This window comes from Myripristis murdjan, chromosome 22 (genome assembly GCF_902150065.1).
Source record: "Myripristis murdjan chromosome 22, fMyrMur1.1, whole genome shotgun sequence".
Lineage (NCBI taxonomy): Eukaryota > Metazoa > Chordata > Actinopteri > Holocentriformes > Holocentridae > Myripristis > Myripristis murdjan.
The window spans coordinates 13,124,872-13,150,149 of NC_044001.1; the positions used below are offsets into that span (position 1 = coordinate 13,124,872).

The 25,278-nt window shown below is 41.7% G+C and overlaps 1 protein-coding gene across 4 annotated transcripts in view; it reads right to left on the reverse strand.

Moving 5' to 3' along the window:
* The window catches only part of meis2a (Meis homeobox 2a), a 181,466-nt gene extending 156,962 nt beyond the window's left edge, over positions 1–24,504 (reverse strand). The window contains exons 1-3 of one of the 4 annotated variants that reach the window (XM_030044563.1): positions 24,358–24,504; positions 23,518–23,607; positions 23,319–23,404 (exon numbers count right to left, since the gene is read on the reverse strand). The gene's annotated coding sequence lies outside the window, so the exon portion shown is untranslated. Of the gene's footprint in view, positions 1–23,318; positions 23,405–23,502; positions 23,608–23,939; positions 24,174–24,357 lie in introns of those variants that run through there. The other 3 variants (XM_030044561.1, XM_030044562.1, XM_030044559.1) reach the window with 3 other exon arrangements.
* Positions 24,505–25,278: the final 774 nt, after the last annotated feature.

The window sequence follows — 25,278 nt, forward strand, 5'->3', positions numbered from 1 at the left end:
CTGGACAGGTTTGGCTGGGCATTCTTGAAATCACTTCCTTTATCATAACTGTATAGCTGCTGAATTGAAACCAATAGCTTTTATAGTGTAAAACCTAAAAAGGATCCAGTTCCCAGCAAAAACTTTGATATGATATTATGAAACGAGTCAACTGTCTTATCTGTATCTCAGAGTATTTACTCTGCCAAAATCATTTTCTGTTCTCCCTATCCCCTGGTGAAACAGAAGCCGTATCTGTCCTGTTAGGATTTTGTCTGGGATTGTCTGATTTTTTTTTTCTGTCCTTCCGATGTGTATTCCATGTTGACCATAGCAGATGAACCGCAGTTCTAACTAGTAGACAACATTATCAAAAACTTGTCTGGGTCTCTCAAAGCAAACAGGAGAACAAGTTCCTCTATGATTAGAGAGAATAGTTTAATTTTGCTTGGAAAAAACATCTTGATCAGGCTTAATGCTATTTGAGTATGACTGTTTTCTTCTTTTTTGTCTAAATGCAGGTACACCTATGGACACACTATGTTGTGTAGCAATTATACTTATTATACAATTTATAACTAATTTTCAAGATTGCAAGAGTGCAAATTCCTGCCGTATGTGATGGGTAAGGACTAAAATCTTATGCCTCCAATTCTAACTGGGATCATCATAATTATGTCAAACATGTTTGATTTGTATGTGTTTATATAACCCTGCAGTGTAATCTGGTCAGTGATTCAAGTCCCTCCACCTGTTTCTTAAGGTTCAGTGTCACAGAAACACAACAGCTTGTGTTTCAGGGCTGGGTGATAATTCAATATTATTGCTTATTGTCTTTCAGCATGTCTGCTGTTAGAGCTCATAAGTAAAAATCTATTTAAAATGTTAACAAAAAAAAACAAAAAAAAACTTGACAGGAAACCTTTTAATATTTCAGAATTTTACTTTTTTGTTTGACATCAAACCAAAAATTACTATTCAGTTCAATGGGATGAAGAGTAATTTGATTATTTAACATGTGATTTTATATCAGTTACATTGAGATATTTACTGATGTCTGAAAAAACTCTTCATGCATATTGTGATCTTCATTTCAACCATCTTGCCCTGCTCTAATTTGGCGGCTGCATGGTGTAATGCCAGCCTTTACCTTGTTGTCATATGTGTGTTCTTCCAATCAAACTCACTGTCGTGTGTGCACCTCAACAATGTGCAAAAACCTGTAGATCATGAAGTCATGAAGAATGTGATGTCCAGTCGTTTCAGTCTGCCCAGTCGTGTTGTGTGTCACAGGCGTTAGGCAGCATGAATCAAATCCAAAATTCTGTTTTTAAATAAACAAGAAACAAATCCCATACAATCACAATCAGACACACACACACACACACCCTCACACACCCCCAGCCCCTTATCTGTGACCTCTAACATAAAACCTCAAAACATCAGAGCCAACTCTGCTATACAACTCTGAAACAATTTCCCCTTTGATGATATTCTGAAATTAGTTCTCTTTAATCACACGTGCCATGGTGTTCCTGTGTCAAAAACTCTCTTTTTCCTTTCTTTCTCTTCCCTCTTCTGGAGGTTGTTGTTGAAAAAGAATTTGGTGGATTACATTGGCATGCCACCCCTGAACCTTTCTAACTCTGTAATCCAAGGCAAAGCATGGCTCCTTTTTATCAGGAGGCTGAATAGATAAACAATAATAATACATTTCGGCTAATGAAACACAGCACGATGTATGGAGAGCTTACCCATAAGCCAAGCGTCTCAGCCTCATCGCCATTTGTTTAGAGCTGTTTGTTTTTAACTGCCTGCTATTGTTACTGTTTTTAATCCGGGGGAAATAAACTTATTTGAATGCCTCACGGATTAAAGAAACCACGATTCCCCACTTCAAACACACGCAGCATGTCGGGTGATAAAACGACTCCGGCTCAGCACCACAGTTTCATTGTCCTTTTTCCTCCTGCGCCAAATGCTGTTTATTTAAACCGTTCCCTTTTCTTTTTCTTTTTCCAAGTATCTAGGTGTCTCTGTGAAGGTGTCTTTCTTATTTGGAGGTATTGTTTACCTACTTTTAGTGAAAAGCTGGTTTGAATAATCCCGGAGCCCACCTGCTAAACTCAAACTGCTCCAGAAAAAAAGGCCAGGTAGGTGTGTGTTTGTGTGTGCGCGCTTGACTGAAGTACAATACGCAACAATAATAGACAGTAATTCCTTCCCGAGCTCTGATTGCAGTATGAGAAAACAATGGGCCTTGAGGTGGCTTTGGAGCCGCTGCATGTTGGCTTTATTTGCATCACATTGATCTCTTATCTGTCCTCTGCCAGTTTTCCATCTACTCGTAACTCCAATTAGCACTCTCTCCTCCTTTGTGGTTTCAGGAAGTCTGGTCGGATGGCCATGGTAAAGGCCAACTCTGCTCCATGGGGGAAAGCACCACCAAGGCCCAGGTGAAAGAGATGGGTTAGAGGAAGTGTGTGTGTGTGTGTGTGTGTGTGTATATTTGTGAGACAGACTGAGGGAGAGAGAGACAGGGAGGGAGAGACAAAGAGAGAGGGAAGAAAAGGAGAGACAGAGTAGACGAAATAGAAGTGCTAATAGCCAAGGATATGATGTTTTTAACAGCATTGTTCAGAAGAGACTGCAGATGCGTAATTATGAGGGAGCTGAATGAAGAGACGATGATGGCACCGAGGGAAGAATCAATTAAGAGAGGACAGAAATACAATCCTCATCCTAAGGCACTGCTGGGAAATGTCCTTAGTTACTAAATATGTGTCTGATATGGTGCACCAAGTACAAGTTTCTGGATTCTTTTCCAGGCATACAAAAAAAAAACAATCCTTAGCAATGATTTGATCAAACGTGTATTTTTGCTTTGATTGGAACAGTTAAAGTGTATTTTTATCCATGTTTCAAACTTCTTTTACTACAGACCTCTTTCCTTTAAAGACCAGCTCTCACTTTGGCCTTATAAACAACAGCTTTGTGAATGTGTGTGTGTGTGTGTGTAGGCGCACAAACATAAGTGTATATGAGTGTGCATGGATGCATACAAGGGTGTAAATAAGCACACTTGGAAACAAAGTTTGTCTCAAGAAACTGCAAAGGGAAAACATTCTGACAGTCAAGTCCTTTTCTCCACCACCTCGCCAACACCAACACCACCACCCTCCGGGGCTGGGGGCATTTTAATTGGCCCACTTCCGAACTGTAATTTTTTTAATTGCTTGGAGACACTTTGCTCCCTTAAAAAATCAATGCAGATGTAATAATATCTGTAATTGTCTGCCACGCTCCGGGGACACCACAAAAGCCTCAGATCAATGGAGGAAAGCTGGGAAACTGGTAGGGGTTAATTTTTCCCTTTCTGTAGGTAATGACAGGGAGGCAACGCTTGGCTCCTGGCATAGAGGCACAACTTGTGCTGTTCCTATTGTCTCTACAGCTCCTAATTGGGCCAAATGCAGTTAGTTCCCCCTGGCAGAGGCTGTCGAGGTGGTGATTAATGAAGCCTCCAGTCACGGTAACCTGATAAAAAGAAAAGAAAAGGGATGGGGGAGGGAAAAAATATCAACCTGCTTTGTGTTCTTCATCCTTTTTCCTTTCTTGTGCTTTTTCACTGCCTTTGTCAATTCTCTAAAACTTCTTTCTCTAAGTAAACAGGTAAAGTAGTTTAAGTTTGCAAAGGTTTATATTTCTTCGGGGAAGAGAGGGGGGCAGGTCCATTACTGCATTATGGGAGTAATTAAAAAAAGAAAAGAAGAGGAGAACCTGGAGGTTTGGCTCAGCCTGGGTCCCATGCCTCCATTCCTAAAGCGTAATATCACACGTTCTAAACAGTTGGTGAAAATTGGCTGGACCTGGAGTGTCTGCCGCAGGGGGTGGTGTTTGGCCTTTGCAGCCTGCTTTCCTGTACAATCTCCAGAGACGTGTCAGGAATCTAGGATCAAGAGGTCACAGGTATTAGCCTCCCAGGATCGTCATGGCCTTTGACTAATTACCTCATTAAGCTGCGCTCCAATACTTTCCACGGTCTCTGTGGCTGGGCCTCGCTGCTGCTCTGTGTAAAGAGGACAGAGTGGACACAGGACCCATCCACAGTGACCTGGGTGAACGGACAGCCGCTTGTCGCTGTGTGGTGGGAGGGAAATCAATCCTCTATAAATATATTAGATGCAATTACACCCCGCTGGACTTTGCCTAACACGTTTATGGAAGCATTAGGCAAAGTCTGGCTTTATCAGCCCCCCTAGGCCTATTGGGCAGAGACAGGTAATTTTCACATGTAGGAGCTGTTGTGAAGGTATTAGAATAAGGCCACAGGGGAGGAGCTAAGGTCTAGGTTTTGATTGTGTTTAGGACTGAGTGTGTGCCATTGGTGATATTAGGTCAATGTCACTTTGTAGTTTGAAGTGATCCTAATGAGAGGGTCAGTGCAACAGAACAACCAGGTTCACTCCTGAGGCTGAAAAAGGCTCAAAGAACTTCTTTTCTTCTCTTTTTTTTTATACAGCAAGACATATACCTACACTGATCAGCTTCACACATCATAATTCCAATTTATAAATGATTAGATGATATAACACCTTCTATACCTTTAACCTTTGATTAATTTAGGTGCAAATATATCTTCAAATTCATATGAATAACTATCATTCACACAAATTAATTATCTATACGGCTTTCCAGTTTCTCACAAAGAGAAGACTGATATCCTCATTTTCCAAACGTTTCATTTCAACACTTGGTTGCAAGATTACCAGCAGCTGAAATGTTATTGCATTATTTCAGGAATTTGATTAATGTTTGTATTTGGGCATGTTCATTTTGTCTGGAATTCCGTAGGCACCTTAATTCCTCAGTGAAAAATGCCCAATTACCATAAAACGTATGAATGATAATTGTGGAACAATGTAATGTCAATAGCCTTCTGATTAATCCCTCTGAACACAGCCAAATGGCTGGCGCAGTAACTCGCTAAGTGATAAGCAATTTCATTTGTTCCTAATTACTAAGAGGCCCATTTTGCCGCTGTCATGATGAGATTTCTAAACCTGCTTAACCAGTCAAGGCTAATACATTTATAAAAGCATCTTTTTTCACCCTCTCTCTCCCTCTCTCCTTTTGGAAGGTATTCAAGTCTAATTACTCACGAGAGGGCATGTGTGCTTACAGTAGCACAAGAGGTGCTTGACAACAAAGTTTCTGCCAAACAGCCAGATCTCCAAGTACATTTAGCTACTTTTTAGGAAGAACAGTTGTACTAATGAGGAACAGTATGTGTGTGTATGTGGTGTGTGTGTATGTCTGCGTATACATGGAACTGGCTTCATGCTTGCATGTGTTTGCGAGTCTGTGTGCTTATTATAGAGATTTTTTCATGGGGTTTCAGAGCCAATAGAGCAGGTTTGTATGTTGTCATCCATGAAATAGCCTTGGGCCTTATATGCCATAGGTTCTTCAAACAGCTTCCCTTTTTTCCCACCCTTCTCTTTCTTTTAGCGATGGATTGGGGAAGAGGTCTGGTCAGCTCAGTAGATGGGCTGAGATACAGCATCACAGTCTGGGCTTCCTCGCTGTCACCCAGCAGCACTCTCAAGACCACTATTCTCCTACTTATCCCAGACCTGAATTCTTCATTTGGTCACACTGCTTGCTCCTGAATAGTCACCTTTGAGAAGATTAACCCTTTCATTAAAAATGCCTGACCAGGGTCAACCTACTGCCTGGCTCTGCAGTCACTGCGCCTTGCTTTGATCTATCAGCTATGGAGAAATTATTAGCAAATTCTAAGCCTTACCATGTGATTTGTTTTTGTAAATTTGTAGAAATTATTCATAATCCTATTATGTGGCTGAGAGGCAAACCTGCATAAAATATATGAGGCCTTTGTTATTGTGGGGAAGGCAGAATGAAGGAATGCTGAAAGTGGGTGCACTGGGAGTTATGGGAATGCAAAAGGGTCTGGGGACCTGTCCTAATCTTCTGACTTGGTCCTATATGTTTAATAAATACCTGCTTCTGTGACCATCGATGCCACTCACTCAGAATGGAAGAATTATAGTCCAGGCTACTTCACAACCCCACCCAAATCCCAAGCATACTAGTTACGTTGCAAGCAAGGAATAATTGTGACATTATAAACCTCTGCCCCAGCGGCATGCATTATCAGGAGGGCAATGTATTGCACATAACCAGGGGAAGAGGAGAAATCGCAATTTTTACACCTCCCATCTCCCTTTCAGGAGCCAATACTTTGCAGAACAAAAGTCAATGTCTCAGCCCAAATCTTGTCTGACAACGCGTAGCAGCCCGTGCTATTTTGGGCTCTTTGTGGTGCCAATCTCCTATCTCTCCCGTGACATTTTTTCAAAGAAAGAGTAGATTTCCTAGAGACTCTGCCCTTTGCAACTTCCACAGTGTATTCTTGCTCATAGAGTAAGGACCCTCCTCCTCACTCTAATGCCGTCGCTCTCTGCACTGACCTGAGAAAAGGAAAATTAAGACAGCGTATCAGGCTAAGACCCCTATCTTTAGCTGGTGGACTGAAAAGACGTTATACAGATGCTTAATTCCCAGTTACACATTTGGAATAAAAATTGCAGAAACCTGGGAATGTCTATTCTGTCTCCTATGCCGTAAACAAGAGCTCGAAACATTTTTAACATTTTATCGTGTTTGACATGAATGTTTTGCCACTTTTTCCGATCCAAGGCAAATGAAACCGGAAACCTCATGACACTGGATTCAGCTGAAACAATATGTAATGTATAACTGGCTCTAAAGTTATTTCCAAACTCTGTCCTTTACTCATCCTGTATTGAGTATTTTACAGCTAATACAAAAAAATGCCTTTCTTGCTTTTAATGTCCCCATTCTAGATGGGCTGGCTTATTGGCAGGCCACCAACTTCACATTAATTTGCAGTGTCTGAGTGTACGGGTCTTATCTAGGCCTGTTTTTATTCAGGGTGAAAAGCTGAGTCGTTCTAAATAACGCAGGTCTAATTGGCCGTGTTTTGCAGTTAATTTCCATAAAGAGCCTAGGAGACTGTCACCTCGATCTGGGAGGACAAGGTGCCGGAGCTGAAGCCATATACCTCCGCCAGCCGTTAATCAGGGAACACACTTTCTCCTGTTTCTAAAAGGGCAGAGGTCAAGGAGGAGGGACTGACACCATATCTGCACCAGAACAGTGTAATTGTGGGAGTGTAAATTACTGTAGAAAAATGCCCTGTCTTTGAAATTCAGAGAAAATGCATAGTGCAGCTCTTTCAAAAAGGTTTAACGAAGGTCTTTGCGTATGCAGCATTAGTAAGACTTAAGAAACTTTTTTTGGCATGATTTTACAATTAAAACTAAACTGAAAAGCACACATATTTTATATCAAATGGAGTGTTTACTTTGCTGCAACAAACTTATATTAATATTTCATTGCTTCCCCATCTTTTTCATTAGTTTGGGTTTCATTCTGGCAATTAACAGACCCAACAGTAAGGTAAAACTATGACAAAAATCTAATTTTAGATTTCAACATTAAAGTACAAGTCCAACAACAAATTCTCAGTGTCTCCCTACAGGAATCTTTCACAAAGGGAACACGTATCTACCACTCCATGTAGCTCCTATCCCTGTGGTTTCAACCTCTGAAACTTGTGGAGGTTAGATAGTAGCACACTCAGCATCAGTGAGAGGATCCACCTGCCTCTGGTGTCCTGTGTGTTTACGCTGTACAGTACCCTGTGCTGGGGCCGGGCCCTTACTCCTAATGCAGCGTGCTTGATCCCACAGCTGTGATTTTCCGGTTGCCACTTAGCATCCAGTGGCTCCAGAGCCCTGAATAGAGGTGGTCTCAACAGAGTCAGGCCCCCTCATTTTATGGCTGCCTGCCTGTGGTCAACAGCCCTCCAGATCACACAGAATTACAGAGGGGAAAAGATGTGAAAAAAACCCTCATGTGTCACATAACAACTCAGAGAGGAAAATAATTGTTTTATGTGATATTTATTGATTCTATATGCTCTGTACAATTTACTTAACTTGTGTTCATGCTGGTTCGGCTGTGCGTCCATGAATGATTTCGAATGGGTTCAAGATACAATATGGAAACGGCTTTAAACATAAAATGTGATTGGGGCCACATCTTGTCGTACACGATAAATGCAGTTCATCTGTCAGGAGAACATCTAAAACAGATAAAAACTTAGCCTTGCAGATGTAATCAGTATTATCCATTTTCAGAGTGCAAGGGCACAAATTCAAGAGACAGGTAAACAATCCACTACATCAAACGTAAACATGCCCTAGAGGTGCAACTCACAACTTTATAGCATCATGAATAGCATGCATGAAAACCCACAAAATCAGAGGGCTGTGTCTTTAAAATTGCTTCGCCAAAAAGGGGGCAGAGCATGACTAAACTGGCTTTATTTATTCAGTTTAAAGCGTCCATATTGGGTCCGTGGAATACACTAACCCCCAGTGGTACACTTAAGTGGCTCGCAAAGAGATTCAGAGGATGGCGCTGCCAAGTGGGGCTTTATGGGGACAATTTAACATAATGGTCAAATAAATACTGGTGTAAAAAAAAACACCTGTGAACAGTGGTGGCAGCTTGGAGCCCATTACTATATTTTTTGTGTGACAGTTCAGCAATGTTCAACAGATTTCATTCCATTTCGCCAAAGTAGAGGTTCACATTCAAGTTTTATATGCCGAAACGAAAATGCGATGCAAATGCAGCTCACTACACCCAGGAAGGCAAGGATACAACAAGCAATACTATGCACTAGGAGAATTATGATGAGAAACTCGATATTCTCAGTAATCTCTCTCTCTAGCTGAGTACCAGCAACACCTGGATGATTGCTACATATTACTCATGCTGGAATAAACTAAGGAAGGACTAACATCAAAGCTAATGGATTTTTATGCAGCACGTGAATGTGCGGACCACAAAACATTAAATACTCTCCTATCAAAACATGACAGATCATTTCTTAAAGTGACACCTGCACAGAAGACGACTGCTAGTGCAATATTCGTGCAAATTGTGTAACTTAGGAAAATTTTCCTGTTCCAAACAAGACCTCTATATTTTCAAGTATTCATTTCTTAACAAATGGATCTATAATGTATTGGGAAAAGAGCTTTTCATTTCCACAAACAGAGATGTGACATTACTAAGACTTCGAAAAGTAACTCAGTGACGGACAGGGCCACCGCAGGTTAACACTCACCAACAACGGTCAGTGACACCGGCTCTGATTACTCTCAGTTTGTGTCAGTTTTCGGGTCCTCAGCTTTGTCTCATGGGGGGGCGACTGTGTATCTACAATCTGTCAAAGTAGGCCAGAATTATCAACTGGACCCACTCAAAACAGAAATCAATATCACAAAATCAAAATGACAATAATGGCTGTCACTGCAATGGAGAATTGGAGGTAATTTGTTCCCTTAGCTGGTGCACCAAACACGTTTTAAATATTACCACAGAGGACCTTGTATAGAAGTTCTATCAGGCTTTTAAATGGATTTAATAATGCTGTCGTCCACTTCAGATTTTCTGTGACTTTTGTCTTAACTTGTAGCTATTCCTATAATTAACTGAAACTGCAATATGGCCAAGTGTAAGATCTAAATTGTAAGAGCACAATTTTTCAATAAAGGTAATATATGTAAAAAAAAAAAAATAGTATTACAAATGAAGTACCATTATTGTGGCGATGCAGAGATGTCGTGGCCTATAAATCATATTCTCCAAACAGAAGAAAGCATAATTGTTTGATATAGATCCCAGTAAAAATCACATCATCACCATCATTTTAATAGTGTTTTCAGTGAAAATGAGAATTATGAGGCGAAAATTAAATTAATTAATTAAATTATTATTATTATTAACAGCATCTGTCAAAATAATTGTAATATGATTGTTTTACCAGATTGTTCAGCCCTCAGTTCACTTATTTTGTCGTATTGTCTAACACTGACTTTTTACTTAAATCTAACACAGCATAACAGACTTCACATGACTTTATCAGTAGCATGAAGATGCCATGTAACCAAGCCCAGAAATCGTCTCACCTCTCTCTCTCTCTGTGCCATCCTCTCTGTCATAGTTCTCCCATAATGCCTCAGACTGTTGACCCCTGCCTCACCCTTGACGCTGGGTGTGAGCTGGGTGTCCCAGTCAGCCCTGTCCTGCTGAATGCCTTATGACAGGTTGTTTGTGAAAGTCTTGTGTTCTGTTTGTTCCCTCTCCCCTCCCCTGTCCTTGCTGACAGTGTCTCCATTGTGAATCTGAAGGGCCATGCTTTGTTTTGCCCGCCTCATTGGAGCCAGTGTTGGTCCAAAGAGAGCTCGCACACACCTCTCCCCTCTCTTACTGAGCATCTGTTGACTTACCTGCCCATTATTTAACTTTTTCTGTGGCTCTCTGAGGGATTCAACCACAGTTCATATCACCTTATTCAATTTGTGCAGCTGATATTAACGTCTGCTTTATTAAACACAGAGTTAGAAAATAATTGCGTCATTTTTTAGCTGTTGGTTCATTAGTCTTGCATAGAATTTTCTGATGTCTCCAAATGCAGTATTAATTATGACCTGTAGGAGGTATACGGCACACGAAAAGACCTTGCTGGCCTTTACCAGTTTAAGTGCAACATCTTCCTCAGATTCCATTTTATAGACATTTAAAATCAATGATTATAAAAAAAAAGGGGGGGCCCAATACAATCAAATTCAACCTCCTCTCAACACCCCCTCCAATCTCCTTATTTCCACCCACCTCCTTCACCCCCCTTTTCCTTCCTTCAACCCCAACCCCCACTCTTGTTCTTAACATCAGCGGGGAGCGTGGCTAATTTACGAGCGTGGGCAATGCCAACATACTCTCTGAGGAGGGCCCATTTTAACACCTCCAAATGCTGTAATGCATCCCAGCTGACCTTAATTATAAAAGCATGTGCCTCCCCTGTGCTTCCCCCCAACACACTTTCTCCCCCCTATACAATCCACAAGGCCGGGGGTGTGAGCCAGTCTTCTTACCTGTAGAGAACACCACAGCAGCAGCCGCTACAGCAGCTCAATGTTAATAGTTGCATCCTGAGAGGAAATCAATAAAGCTATAAAGGGTGATATCACAGTGTGTTGGGGCCCCGCACACACATACATGCCAGCAAATATATTCTCTCTCTCTCTCTCTCTCTCTCTCTCTCTCTCTCCTCTCTCTCTCTCTCTCTCCTCTCTCTCTCTCTCTCTCTCTCTCTCTCTCTCTCTCTCTCTCTCTCTCTCTCTCTCTCTCTCTCTCTCTCTCTCTCTCTCTCTCTCTCTCTCTCTCTCTCTCTCTCTCTCTCTCTCTCTCTCTCTCTCTCTCGATGGTGGGAGCAACTGAAAGGTCAGTAGTATGAGGTTTTGATCCAGGGATGAGACGCCTTCCTTGGGAGCGTGGGGTAAACGGTGGAGTGGGACCCCTGACTCATCTGGAGAAGAAGTGGATCTTTTAAAGGGCTTATGGCTGCTGCGCGTCGTCAAGGTAGCAAAGCATTAGTGCCTGTAAAGGCCCATCGATGCCGCCTGGTTACGATCAGAGGGGAATCCCAGGAGGAACAATGGGGCCTTGCTAAACTGCTGATGAACCGAGGGAGATATTAAAAGACCAACTCTCCTTCTTCTTCTGTCTGTATTGCAGATTTTTGCCCATAATATTGATATACGCACAGCACGGGGCTCTAGCATCATTGGGCTGATAAACTGCTCGTACAATAGATAATCTTTTATGTACCTCCCCGTGCACAGCACAAATATTATGACTATTAGTACATTAATTAACTCCCTGGCCTGGGGGTCCTCCGCCCAGGCAAGGTTAAGAGCTTCTTTAATTAAAGATCAATACGATTTTGCAGTATATTTCTTCAGCACCAAAGGAGACATGAGGCTCTTTACTGTCTACAACGTGTCAGAGTGATATAGAAGTTCATAAGATATGTATAGATAGAGAATCAAAGTGCAAAATGGGACCATTTGCAAATATGGAACAGTGAGCTGATATGCCACTAGAGTGATGGTCTGAAAGATAAATTAAATCGCTTTTTTATGGATTTAATTATGTTTATAGCAACACCGTCCACATACAAAGTGTAATGCAGTTATGCATAGAGGCCTCATGGGTCTTTTCATTGTACTTTACTAATGTTCATTATTCTTCATGTGAATTCCCTTTTTTGCAGGTCTGAGCTAAATTCCAAACGGACAAATACATTAAGATCAGAGCCAAAGGTACAGGATCACAGCACCAATGTCCAGCCAATATGTCTGGCTTTGTTTGCCTAATATTTGCCTTTCTAACACCACGTATTCTGGACCACTGAGGAAAGGAGGCGCAGTACAGGTTGAGATCAAAGGCCGGACCACTCTCTCTCTACCACCATTCAGACTGGCTCACCTGAGGATTTAGTCCTTGTTTGTAGTACTGAAGGTGGCAGGGCCCAAAAAACACACCTTCAGACTCTGAGCTCCTAAATTCCCCTCAGATCTCCATAATCCCCCCGGATTGTGTTTGACAGGACAGGGGTCCTCCCGCTGTTCTGCGCCCCTGCTCATTCCGGAATACAGCCAACAAAGGGTGACTACAGCCAAGACCCTGGCCCCGCAGCCAGCTCCAACACCAACCTGCCCCTCTCCATAAACAGCTTGAGAACATGGACTTTTTACCTGGCTCAGGACCTTCAGCTTGGTTCTTCACCAACGCTAACTGCCCATTCTGAAGATTGTTTCTGCCACCTGCTGTAGATCTGGCTATCTGAAATCCCACTTGCAACAAACTTAGAAGCAAAAACAGAATATGAAAACAAAAAACATCAATCACAATGCCTATGATGCTGAACTTCTCGCATTGCATGTTTTATACATTAACTGCACTTCACCAATATGACTGTTTTGAATGTTTGCAATATGTACATGTACAACGTAAATGGTATATATAGCATTACATCCTACTGTATACCCACTACAATTTATTCTGAAAATTATAAATAAAATATTTAGGCATGCATAGGAATTTTACATGAACAATACTTGATGTTTGAACAATAAATAGCCAGACCTTGAGTTACAAAAATCGAGCTTCAATAAATATGTCTGTAGCCCTCCACATAATTGATAATTTACTGGCCCACTTGCAAAATATACTGTGGCCACATATTTTTACATCTTCTGTACTGTAGGCAAAAAAGTGTGTTGTAACTGAAGGAAAACCAATACAATTCTGATTTATTACTCTGTGGTTATCAGGGGAAGTTACTCACATAGACACACACATGCATCCTCTCACATATACTCCCCTCCTCTCTCTCTCTCCCTCTCTCTCTCTTTCTCACACACATACACACACACACATACACACAAACGCACACAGTATAGTACTCTAACAACTCTACTGGAGATGTGATGGATAAGGCAGCCTCTCTTATCGACGCTGGCCTGGCTTTGGCTTAGCCCTCCTGGGTCTCTGTGGGCCTGTTGACCAGTCTCTCTCCCTACCCTGCTTCCTCTCCCTCCCACCACCACCCACGCCCCTTTGCCACACAAGACTAAGACAGGTTAAACAGTTAAACACGAGCAAATCCAGCACTGCCCTGTGGGAAATTTGCTTCTAATCCCTAACTTATAGGCACACAATCAAAGCCAAAAAGCCTGAGCAACAAATCTGATCCTCCCCCTAACAATCTTGGGCCTCTTGGGAGGGCAGGGAGAAGCTCCACAGACAAGCCTGAGATGGATAAATACCTAAATGATGAGACAGTCTGGGGACATGGGAGTAGTGTCTGGCTATGGCCGTTCACCTCCAATTTGGCATCCGCGCAATGAAAGGCAATTGGGCGGCAGCCCCCACACAGCAGCCAGTCCTTATTATTATATGTTGAAGTGTGGCTTGGGCAATGATTAATGACAGTGTCAGGGCGAAAACAAAGCACAGCGCAAGTTATCTCCAATCCACCTGCTCCTGTGGCCCGATTGGAAGGGAATGGAAAAAAGTGCAAGCAGCACATGGCTTGATAATGGAAACGAGAGAGAGAGAGAAACAGAAAGGAAAGGAGAAAGAAGAGGGGAAGAGAGGACGTGTGGGTTGGGGTGGGGGTGGAGGTGGAGGTGGCCGGGGGCGTGGGGGTATAGAGAAGAGGAGACAAACTTTAAGGGACCTGCATACTACTGACATACACATGAGCCATATAAAGATCAATGACAAATCCTGTACATTCATATGTTGCAAATTCCTCTGTCATCTTACATTCATGATTGAAATAATTCCTAACAACCCTTAGGTATTTATTTTTTCGTGTGCTTAAACTAACCAAACACCAACTTGCAGGTAATTTCCATGTGAGGTGTGAACATGCAGCTTGTGGCTGGCCTGGGTGATTGATTTGACAGACAGAGTGGACTTTCATGGCGTCTGTGTTTGTTACATCCAGGCCCACTGTCCCCTGCTGTATTGGTGTTGACATTTATGAGACATGTCGGAGGGGGCCTGGTAGACCTCACTAATGAGAGAGCTGATGCTGGCAGTGGATAGTGCAGCCTGACACTGCCATCCAGAGGCTATTCTGGGTAGTGCAGCTTTGGCATGACAGGCAATTGCTGTTTATTCTTGGTATGCTTCTTTCATTCTTTGGTAGTTCACTATTTTGCATTGCATTTTAGACGATCACAGACACCACATTTTATTTGAAAAGCAAAAAATTATAAACAGTCTTGTAAACTTCATTACTTCGGGATGTCCTCTCTACATCAGACCAATTATAATGCTTGCTACATATCCCTCACTGTCTGCATGTTTGTTTGTGTGTGTGTGTGTGTGTGTGTGTGTGTGTGTGTGTGTGTGTGTGTGTCTATGTGTCAGGGTCGGGGAGGAACTCTCAAGCGTATGTGTGTGTATAAGTGTGCATGTGTCTTGTGCCTGTGTGTATGGCTGAGCCACAACCTCACTGTCACACAGTCCTCCAAATCAGGTCATTGTGTGACAGCAAGTTGCAGGCGCCACAGTGACGAGAAGGGGACATTGGTTAGAGAGCAGAGCTGCCCTAGATAATGCCACGGTATGGTACAGTATTTATTTATGTACACGAGTCAGACCTGAGTCACAGGAGGCCACCCTTGCTCATTCACTTATTGGAGTAGAGGGAAAGACAGGCAGATCAGTAGCCAGCTCAAGGAAAGCCCACACTACGGCTTAAAGAATATGGATATAGGGTGATATCTGTACTCTTCAACAAAGAATGACTGTGACTGACATACTTTGTGATGGCCTTTCCACATGTTTTTGGCAAATCAGATGATGAGGCATGATACTTTTTGATCTGAGCTGACAATGAGGCATGACAATCAAAAACAATCCCTCAAACTACCAAGCAACCCTTTTAACTATATCCCAGAGCAGCAGAAAAGTTGGCTTACAAACAGCAAACTCCAAATAAGGTGGGAAAATGTGAAAAACAGGCAGTTCGGTTTTTGCTCTGGATATCTCTCCTCTATCTCCTTCCACTCTATTCTGTCCTCAAAAGCTGCAGAAGACATTACATAGATGAAGTCTCATTCTGACCCATGTGAAGACCCAGAGAACCTCTCCATTAAAACCAGGAAATGAAAGTGCACCACCCCTGGCTTCACTAATAAATGCCTCTCAACTTTCCAAAGAACCCCTTGCTGCAGCTACATTATAAGCCCTTGCCATCCTCACTCTGATGTTCCCCCTCTAATGACTTCTATTTAAAGATACACCAAAAACAGTCACATGCAGGGTCTTTCAGATGGAAGAACCTACATATTTCTACTCCCACCCCCCTCTCCTTTTTTCAGTGTTTGGTTTGAGTATCTGCATGGAGTTAACATGACAGAAGTTGTTCAAATGAAACTCCAGCTTCACGACATTCTTTAAAAACTGGCATATACTGCGGTGCATAACAAGGAATGGGCTTTGTGGACTTTTGACAAGGGGTGAAGTATGGCCAGCGGAGCACAGGGCCCACTGATAGCAAGGTCAGAGGTCATCCGTACTGTTACTGTGGCCTTCAGTGTCGCTTCCAGATCCGACAGACTCAAGTGCGAGCAGCCAGATACACACGTGTAGGAAATGTCCATCTCACATTTTCGCCGTACATCTGAGGCCCTTGAAACAATCACAGAGAGACTGTCCCAAACACAACTCCCTCGTTGCAATGGCGGGCACCGCCGTCACTGAGGCATTTTTTTGTCACCTAGCCCTGGGATGCCAGCTGATATGTATGCGATGTCTATACAAGGCTGTAGACCTCAATGGCCTTTTAACCCATTAGGATCTGTCAAGAAGACCTGGTGTGACTAATACTGCTGCCAGAGGCCTTAGCCGAGTTCAACAAGCTGAAAGCAAGCAGCCCACACAAAAAGACTAGAAATTTCTAAACATCAAGAAAACAGAGCCTTTTCTGTAAACAACCTGTCAGTCATTTTCATTTAGAATGTTTTGTCATTTTTTTGTGAACAATTGTTTTGAGACTTCTCCAATTGTATGCTTTATTTGACAGTTCCAATCTTGTAAGACTGCATCTTTCAGCTGTAGATGTGGCAGGGGTGTCTTCCCTATGTAGTCTTCCCGTAACAGTGTAATCTGTGGAGGAAACGGCAGTGTTTTTAATGAGAAGCCATGGTCTCCTCTTCTCCATAACAGCTCTTGTCTGTCTGTAGCACAGTGCAGCACAGCACAGCATGCTCCACTGAAATGTGGTCTGTCTATGTGGGATTGCCAGGGCTCCTTTGAAGTACTGAGCAGCGGCTGTTTCCTTTGTGTGTAACAACGTAAAAAATCAAACCTAAAACCAAAACACCCATAAGAATACCTGAAAGGGGTACAATATAAAGTGCCATATGTATACGATGCTTTACACATCTCCTCTTTTGTTTCATCCCCTCTGCCATGATTATGCATGTCTTCTGTGAAGAGCTGCACTGCGTCTGGAGAGCCCCTTGAATGGAAACCGTGAGGTACAGAGAGGCGCACTAAAATCCTCTAACGCTCTCAAACGAACAACCTAGGGACAAAACATGAATTCCGTGCGGTTTCTCTCCTTGTAGTGGTGCAGCTCAGACAAGCTCACATTTAGCAGTGGCTGCCGTCTCAGACAGTGGGTCCGGTGGGATGTGTAGCTATGTGTTTATCAGAGGATGAACTTCCTCTTTTTATGTGGCACGTTTTCCCCCCACTCTCTCCTCCCTCCTCTCCTCTTTCCTTCCTCTCCTCCCTCCCTGCCTCCCCTCTTAGACTACAGCTGAAGGTGAAGCGCCAGAGTTCAGAGAGCAGGAAGAGCAGACATTGTCTGAGTCACACAGAGCTCTGCTCTTTGGGAGCTGAGGGTTTTGTCCCTGTGTAGATGCTCTGGCACACTTATAGTGGTGAGACTGTAGGATGCTTGCATGTAGGGCTTATACAATCTCTCGTCAGTTCTTGACCTATATCCGTGTTTCACAGCTAAACTATATAGTACTGAACCATATGCTTGACATGGCAATCACCTTGACTTTTGGGACAAGGGAAATTAAATAATTAATAATAATATGTTTATCAATCGCTAACATGAACATCAAGATCTGACTGGTGGCATCCATGCCTTGAATATATAACCTTATAAGTTTTACATTACACACAGAGTTGTATCCCCTTTTGAAAAATCCATGACTTAAATGTCCCGAGGTTTCAAAGTTATTTAACCGGTCTTCTACTTCATCTATATGGCCCTTCATAATGGAAGTGAATTTTAAAAGTGAAATCACTAACGGATTAAAACACAGAAAAGTAGGTCCCAATGCATTTTCTATGGTTCATGTATAAAACCCTATACCCTGTCTTTTAGTGTATGACCCCCTCATTATTATCAGGTCATGCTGTTTATGCTGCTCTATGCTTTTTGATAATCCAAGTTCTGGGCCATTTCTACTAATATCTACAACAGATACATCTGAATATGATATAACACTAATTTACTCACATCTGTTGTGCAGGCTGATCTCAACAGGGCCAACTAATCCCATATCAATGGCACCCTCTAGTGGAGGTTTTGCATCACTGCAAATAATTTTGTGAACTAAACTCCTGCATGTTTCCTCACCCACAAAGAAAATGTCTAGGGTTTGTTTTTATAGCAAATGTTCCCATCAAGGGTTTTTTATTATGTATCATGTAAATGTGCTATTGCCTCCCTTAATATAACTGAACATCTGAAACAATGATCAGTCCAAATGATAAGGCAATGCCCCTCTGTTTGTATTTGCATCAAAAAGGAAACGGGAGAGAGTGGGGTAAAGGGAAAGGGAATGGAGACCAGAACAGGAATGGAGAACAGAACATTATTTGTCAACCAAAACTTACACTGAGAAGGAGTGGAGTCCTAACAATCAATATGAAAATTTCTGTTTGTTGCATCTCAGGTCAACAAGATTGAAAATGTCAAACAACTGAAATACTCAGAGGGTGCATTCTGCAGAGTAATAACCTCTGCAACCTCTAGCTCAAACAAAGACCCATAAGAAACGTGGGCATAAAAACAGAATGACGGTGATGTGTGTGACGCAGACATCAAAGTGGAATTACAGGGGGAAAAAAACAGTAGTAACATTCCCAGCTGCAACTCCTAAACTCCTCCTGGTTACATTTTTTCTCCATGTACTTTCTGAATGGCAGTGATTGTTAATTCCACACCAACGTGTTGTTCCTCGCCCTCCGTGACAACAAGCTTATCATGTTCAAAAGCATTTCACCAAGACTCAGTCATCGAGGCCTAATACAGATGTTTCCAGACAACAAAGTATATTTGGAATAGGCATAGGGGAAGACAGGGTGTGCTTACCAAGTAAATGTTGGGATCATTTTAATGCCAGATGTTGATGTGATGGACAAATGTTTTGCCAAGACCATTAACATGTTGATGGTGGAATCATACCTTGTGTGTGTGTGTGTGTGTGTGTGTGTGTGTGTGTGTGTGTGTGTGTGTGTGTGTGCCTGTGTGCGTGCGTGTGCGTGCTTGTCTCTCCACATGTCTGCAAAACACTGTGGTTTTCTCTCAACGTAAGAGGTGGTGTGTTAAATGACAATGACACTCATCCCTTCACATTAACAGGATGAACGCATCACACTGATCAAAGGATTGACGACATGGCAAGCCTTGAGGAGACAGACATGTGCTGTTTGTGCTGGGGTGGAACGGTATTCATACAATTCAAACAAAGTTTTTTCCCCTCTGTCTTCAAACATGTTTACGTCTGATAAATCTCACCAGCGTCTCTTTCTCTCTCCCTCGATGTTTCTCTTTCTGATTTGTATCTGACTATAGTTATATTTTGGTGCAGACCATGTAATTCTGCACAGTTAAAGTTTACTGATTCATCTGAAAATATTCAACAGCTAAAAGTCATGAAATGTTGGAACATATATGATCCACACACTATATGATCCTTAAGTAGGGAAATGATCCTAGTTTGATTAGATACTGTTTTGCCACACTACTTGGCAGATTACTCTATCCAGTAGAACCTCAAAGTCAGATCTTCCAGAAAATATTAAGAATCATAACAGATAAAAAGGCATCCACACTGCCAATTGCATACACCTTAAAGAACACCTGATGATATATGGTATCCATGTTGCATGCCTGAGACTACATAGTATAAAATTATAGGTGCCTCCTCCATTATAGGTGCTCTTTCAGATGCACAAACTACATAGTTACCTATACTTACCTGGCATTAACTAGCTTCCTGTCATATAATAATCTCTCCAATCTCTCATAATCAGGCATGTGATCAGCAAAAGACACAAAAGCAGGAAAATATACTGAGTGGAGACCGAAAGTGCAGCATTGTGCAAAAAATTAAATTAAATTAAATATGTATTCTAACACTGAGCATTGGCTCCTGAGTAAGAGCACTGCTGTATATCCACATGCTCATTCATATCCATCATATGTTTGTCTTTCTCTATCGTGTGCGGTTATTTTTGATGCTGCAAGAACTAGAATAAATATTTCAGTTTTCGCAAGGCACCTCAGATCTCTTTCATTTGTTGGTGATTCTACCCCGGGCCCCTTGGAAGCCCTACATTGATCTATTCTCCAAAATATTGTAGTGGAAGTCATTGGTGCCCCTATAGCTGTACGCAGAGAACACAGACTACATAACTTACCCAGGGGGGACAGCTGGACAGAACAAACATTTTGAAAATACACAACTTTTTAAATAAATAAAACTGAGTGATATTTTGAACAAAAGTACTACAAAACCACTGGAATTTAATAATTTAATGTTCCAGCTGCCTCAAAGGAGAGGAGCTAACTGTAAAGAATGAATGTCTATCACAGTTTTCCCAGTTGCAGCAATTTGGTTTACTGATTTTGTCTGAGGAAATCTTGCTCTGATTAGGATACTGGCATTTCTACAATTCCTGCTGTCTGCTTTGATGTCTGGAAAATACTAACGGTAAGGAAAAAAAAAAAAAAGAAAGGATATTAGAGCATGCTCAAAAAAAAAGTTGCTATAAGACTGAGCCTGTAAAATAGTGTATGTAGATAGAATTATGACTTTGACCATCAACTTTCATGATCAGGTGCTCAATGGTTATGTTCAATTGCATGTTTGAGACATGCAGTTGAACTTTTGTTGGACATTCAAGGCAGCTCAGGGTGTACTGTTTTAGGCAGAATATTACAAACTCTTTCACTCTTTGTCTATCTATCTCTCAATCCCTGTCTCTCTCTCTCACACACACACACACAAGCCAAGACAGTTACATGGCTCTAATGACCCACATATTCCATTAGAAACAGAGAGAGCAGCAAAATCACTGTTCACAGCACTATCTTCATTGCCACAGTCAAGCTAGAAAGACTGATGCCAGTGTTTCTGTTACAAAGCCTACATTTTGCAGCAAAATTATTGCTGTGGCTGCTTCAGAATTTTATGAAATGTTGCAATGAAGTTGCAATTACACAACTCTGCAGAGCTGAGTCTATACCGGCTACAACCAGCGTTTTCCACTACAGGGGCTGACTAGTACTGAGTGTCTCTTCTCTTGATGTTACTGTTAGTGTCCCCTTAGTTGACTGAGGCACGGATCACATGAAAAATATAATGATTCTAAAATATTCCTGTGGTAGCGACCATTGGCCCGGTCACACCAGCAGTAATACCTGTTGTGCTATTTAAAGAGTAAACAGATGCACTGTGACAGACGACAATGACAACCGACCACCAACACCAAGGAAAAACCGAATCTTAGCTAAGTTGACCTACAAGTAAGACTGAACAGGGACGAGGATCAATAACCGGCTCCGAGTCCCTCCAAGGAACAGGGACCTGGATCTGACTAAGTCTTGAAAACAATAACATCCTTGTTATCATTAGGTTACACTGAGTTACATTTTGAGGCTATCAAGCTCTGTTCAGTAGGGTTGGGTTAACTAAATATTACGTTATCAAGATGTATTCAAATATAATCTTATAAAATTTTGTTTTTGTAAGAAAATGAAATAAAATACAAAAAGAATAAATTGTTTGAGAGACATTTGTTCACAGCAATATGAAATAGATATTAGAGAGGGAATTATGACCTGTTAAACATCCTAAGACTAATTGTAAGCAACTTATAAATCATAATTAAGACTGCAAAGGTCAAGATTTTTTAATCAATAAAATAAAAATATAATAATTTATTTCCTAATCAGTTGAATAGTGTTTTTATGCAAACAACCACTATAGATGACAGTAATAAAGTAAAAAGACAACATTCAGAATTTTGGATAGTTTACACTGACTTTGGGACACTTTAAATTATTATGGTGATGAAAAAAGTTTGTCTGGAGCCCTGAATCTGGTGCATTTTGTTTCTTGTTTACAGCGAGCTCTGGGAAGGGAGCATGAAGCCCGCTGCTGTATCTGTAAGAAAACACTCAAACTAGGCTTAGGGGTGTTACAGCTTTAGAGTCAAACATTAAATCAGAAAAACATAAAGCTGCTGAGAAAAGCAATCAGCTATTTTCTTTATGCTTCATACTTTGTCCCCCATGGCTGTGAAATAAGAGCCACTTAGAACTGCATTCTAAGTGGTCTTAAAATGTCTTTAAAAAACTCTTAAATTTAACTCAGTGGACCCTGCAAACCCTGCCCTATGACAGAGCTTTAGAGATCTTCTTTAAAAAAAAGAAAAAAAAAGAAAAAGTGCTCTCAGCCAGGCTGAAAACTTTGCCACTGATGCTGATATACAGCGCCCTCTATCAGTGGTCAAGTATATGTAAATTTAAAATAAATAAATAAAAATCAATAAATATATTATAAAGTTTGTTTTGGAGTCAGGTTTCCCCCCGCTGCTGAAAGCAATCATAAAGCAAACACAGGATCAGAGGTACTACTTCTACGTGAGTGAGGAAACACCCAATGCATCGTATCTAGAATGTCAAGCAAAAACTGTGGTTTGTTCTTTTAACTCTTTTATTTTAATAAGAAGTGTTGAATCAACATTTTCCGAGACTCTTGTTGACCTAATGCTGCTGTTAAAAATTCCCACAGTCAAAAAATCGTGTGACACTTTTTCTCATGAGGGATTCATCAACCAAGAGAAATCTACAATAAAATGTCAATTAATCACCTATGAAGACCTGTTTCTGATTAATGGGCAGGCTGTCACTCTACACTGTATGATTTTTATCTTCATCATGGGCCAAAAGATAGATAGATAGACAGATAGATAGATAGATACTTTATTCATCCCGAAGGAACATACCATCATCCCCTTCTGATTACTGATTGGTAATCACTGTTAACCTATTATTGTGCTCTTGAACACAATAAAAGTTGGATCAGCAGAGGCACTATGTTAACTGAATTCTAAGTTGTTGTTTTCTCTCCTCCCTCCTTGCGTGGTGCTGTCTCTCTTTGTCTCTCTCTAATGCCTGTATCGACAACCACCATATGATACACTGACAACCTCTTCTTTCACTTGGCATGGATTGCCAGAGGAATAAATTGTTGAAAACAGTGCTCAAACGCCAATGGCATGCTCTGTTTGATAATTTTACAGCTTACCAGGTGTCTTCTCTCCTCTCCCCCTGCCTGAGGTGGTCTGTCCCTCTCTGTCGATCTTCCTCTGTCTCTCGCTGATGGCTGCACAGACAACCACTATGTGATACTCTGACACTTTTTGGTTCAATTTTGTTCTTGCGCAATGGTGAGAATTACCAAAGGAGATGTATATAGCTCAAATCACAGGGATATGAGGAGACAACATTACAGTTCACAGTCTGAATTTTTTACCTGTCCACTCTTCTCTCCTCTCCCTGTCTGGAGTTTGCTGTCTCCCCTTCTTCTCTCGAGCTGACTGACAACCACTGACACTTGCTCTGTTTTCATTTTGAAAAGAATTGCCAGAGGAGAAACTGGTTTAAAAACAATACTCAAATACTAATGACATGCTCTATGTTATAATACCACAACTCACCGTCCTACTTCTCACCAGGTCAGTCTCCTTGCTTTGCCTTGGCTTTCTCTCTCAGCTTCTTTCTGACCAATGAAGCTTCAGTGGAAATGAAATATAAATCCTTACCTGTTATAAAAACAATATAAAACTTAGGCAGAGGCCATTTGCAATACAATATTGCTACATGTTGAGGTAAGTTAACTACAAATTACTGAATGAAAGGCGCTGACAATGTTTTTGAATTGACACAATAATATTAGCATAGCAGTGCAAGCCAATAAATGCTCTTTTTTTCCCACTCGTTTCTGGCTAAAGTTGGCCATTTCTTTTCTGTGGCGTTGGCTTATGCGAAGCTTAACGAAATATCAAACATTTCAACTTAATATCACACAAGTGGTGAGGAGTGTGGACAAGTTTCGGTCGTCAGAAAATTACACCTGTAATTGTATTTAACTTACCTAAGATGAAATGTTTGTTGCAATGGCCATATGTTTTTTGTTTGTTTGTTTGTTAATGGGTAACGTTTGGTTAGCCACTGATATGTTTTTAACAGCCACTAGCTAACATAATTTCTCTTTTCATAGTAAGAAAACTGAGGGAAGCTGTCCCTTTGCCTTAAGAAACAGCTGAGACAACTAAGATTTTTTGCCGAAGCAAAACAAACCAAGCGGTAACAATAACAGCCGCCTGGCTCAAGCAACACACACACACAGTTGGTCAGTGGGAAACTTCTACGTCGTACGTGCTCCGCCTTGCGACGTGCTTCGCTATTGGTTTATCCCCATCAGCACCTGAAAAACCCCTATCCATACAGTCAGGAGGTAGGAGCTGTGGCACCTTCCTCCTATAAAACTCCTGCCTCCACTCTTCACCTACCTTCCTCACTCAGCCACCTCAGCATTGGAGCATCACATTTACCACAAAATCAAGCAAGCAAGCCAGCCCTGCTGCTCATGCGCCATCCGGATGTCACCATCAGGTGCGCGTGAGTCCTGCTTCATCTGACTCTGTGGTGCGGTAGGAAAAGACCTGCCCCTACTCTGCCTCTGATTGGCTAAGCCTAACCTTTTACCAACCCTAACCCCAAACCTTAGCCAAGCTAGCCAACAAAACCAACCTGACCAATGAACTAAGTAGCGCCTGTTATGAATATTAATGAAGCTTCCTCTGCCACACTACGTTTTGAAAATTGGCTGCCCGGCCTGGAGTGTGAGATTTGGAATAATTTCGTTAATTTTGTGACAGCTTGTGCCAAACCATGGGATGAATTCAATGGGGAGGCCAAGTGTAGTGTCTATGAGGAGGAAGATCCAGCATCCCTCTTCCCCAATGATGACCCACCTGCAGCCCACCATTAGCCCTCTTGTTAGCTCCCGATTCTTTTGTTGAAAGCCCAAGAACAGACCGGAGTCAGTCTTCAGTTTTCTGATGCAATATTTATTATGGTCACATATAAAGCAAGGCAGCGCTGGCCTCAGTGTGACAGAGCTCCCGCAGGATCTCAGTCAGAAAGAGCCTCGATATCAGGAAATGATACACATTTATGTTCTTGGGCTGGGCCTGCCCCGTACATAGGTTGGACTTAAACGCAACCGAGAATAATTGGCCAGTTACCCGGACATGGACAGGCCAACCACTGTCCATGCCTTGTTTCTGGAATGTGCTATGCTATGTGTGTGAATGTTGACTGGGCGTGTATCTAATGCAACAGACCTAACTAACAAGATAGAGAAAGTACATCTGGCTCCTGCTGTGTCTATCCTCTGCTTCGCAGCCAAGCTGTCCTGAACTATGTAA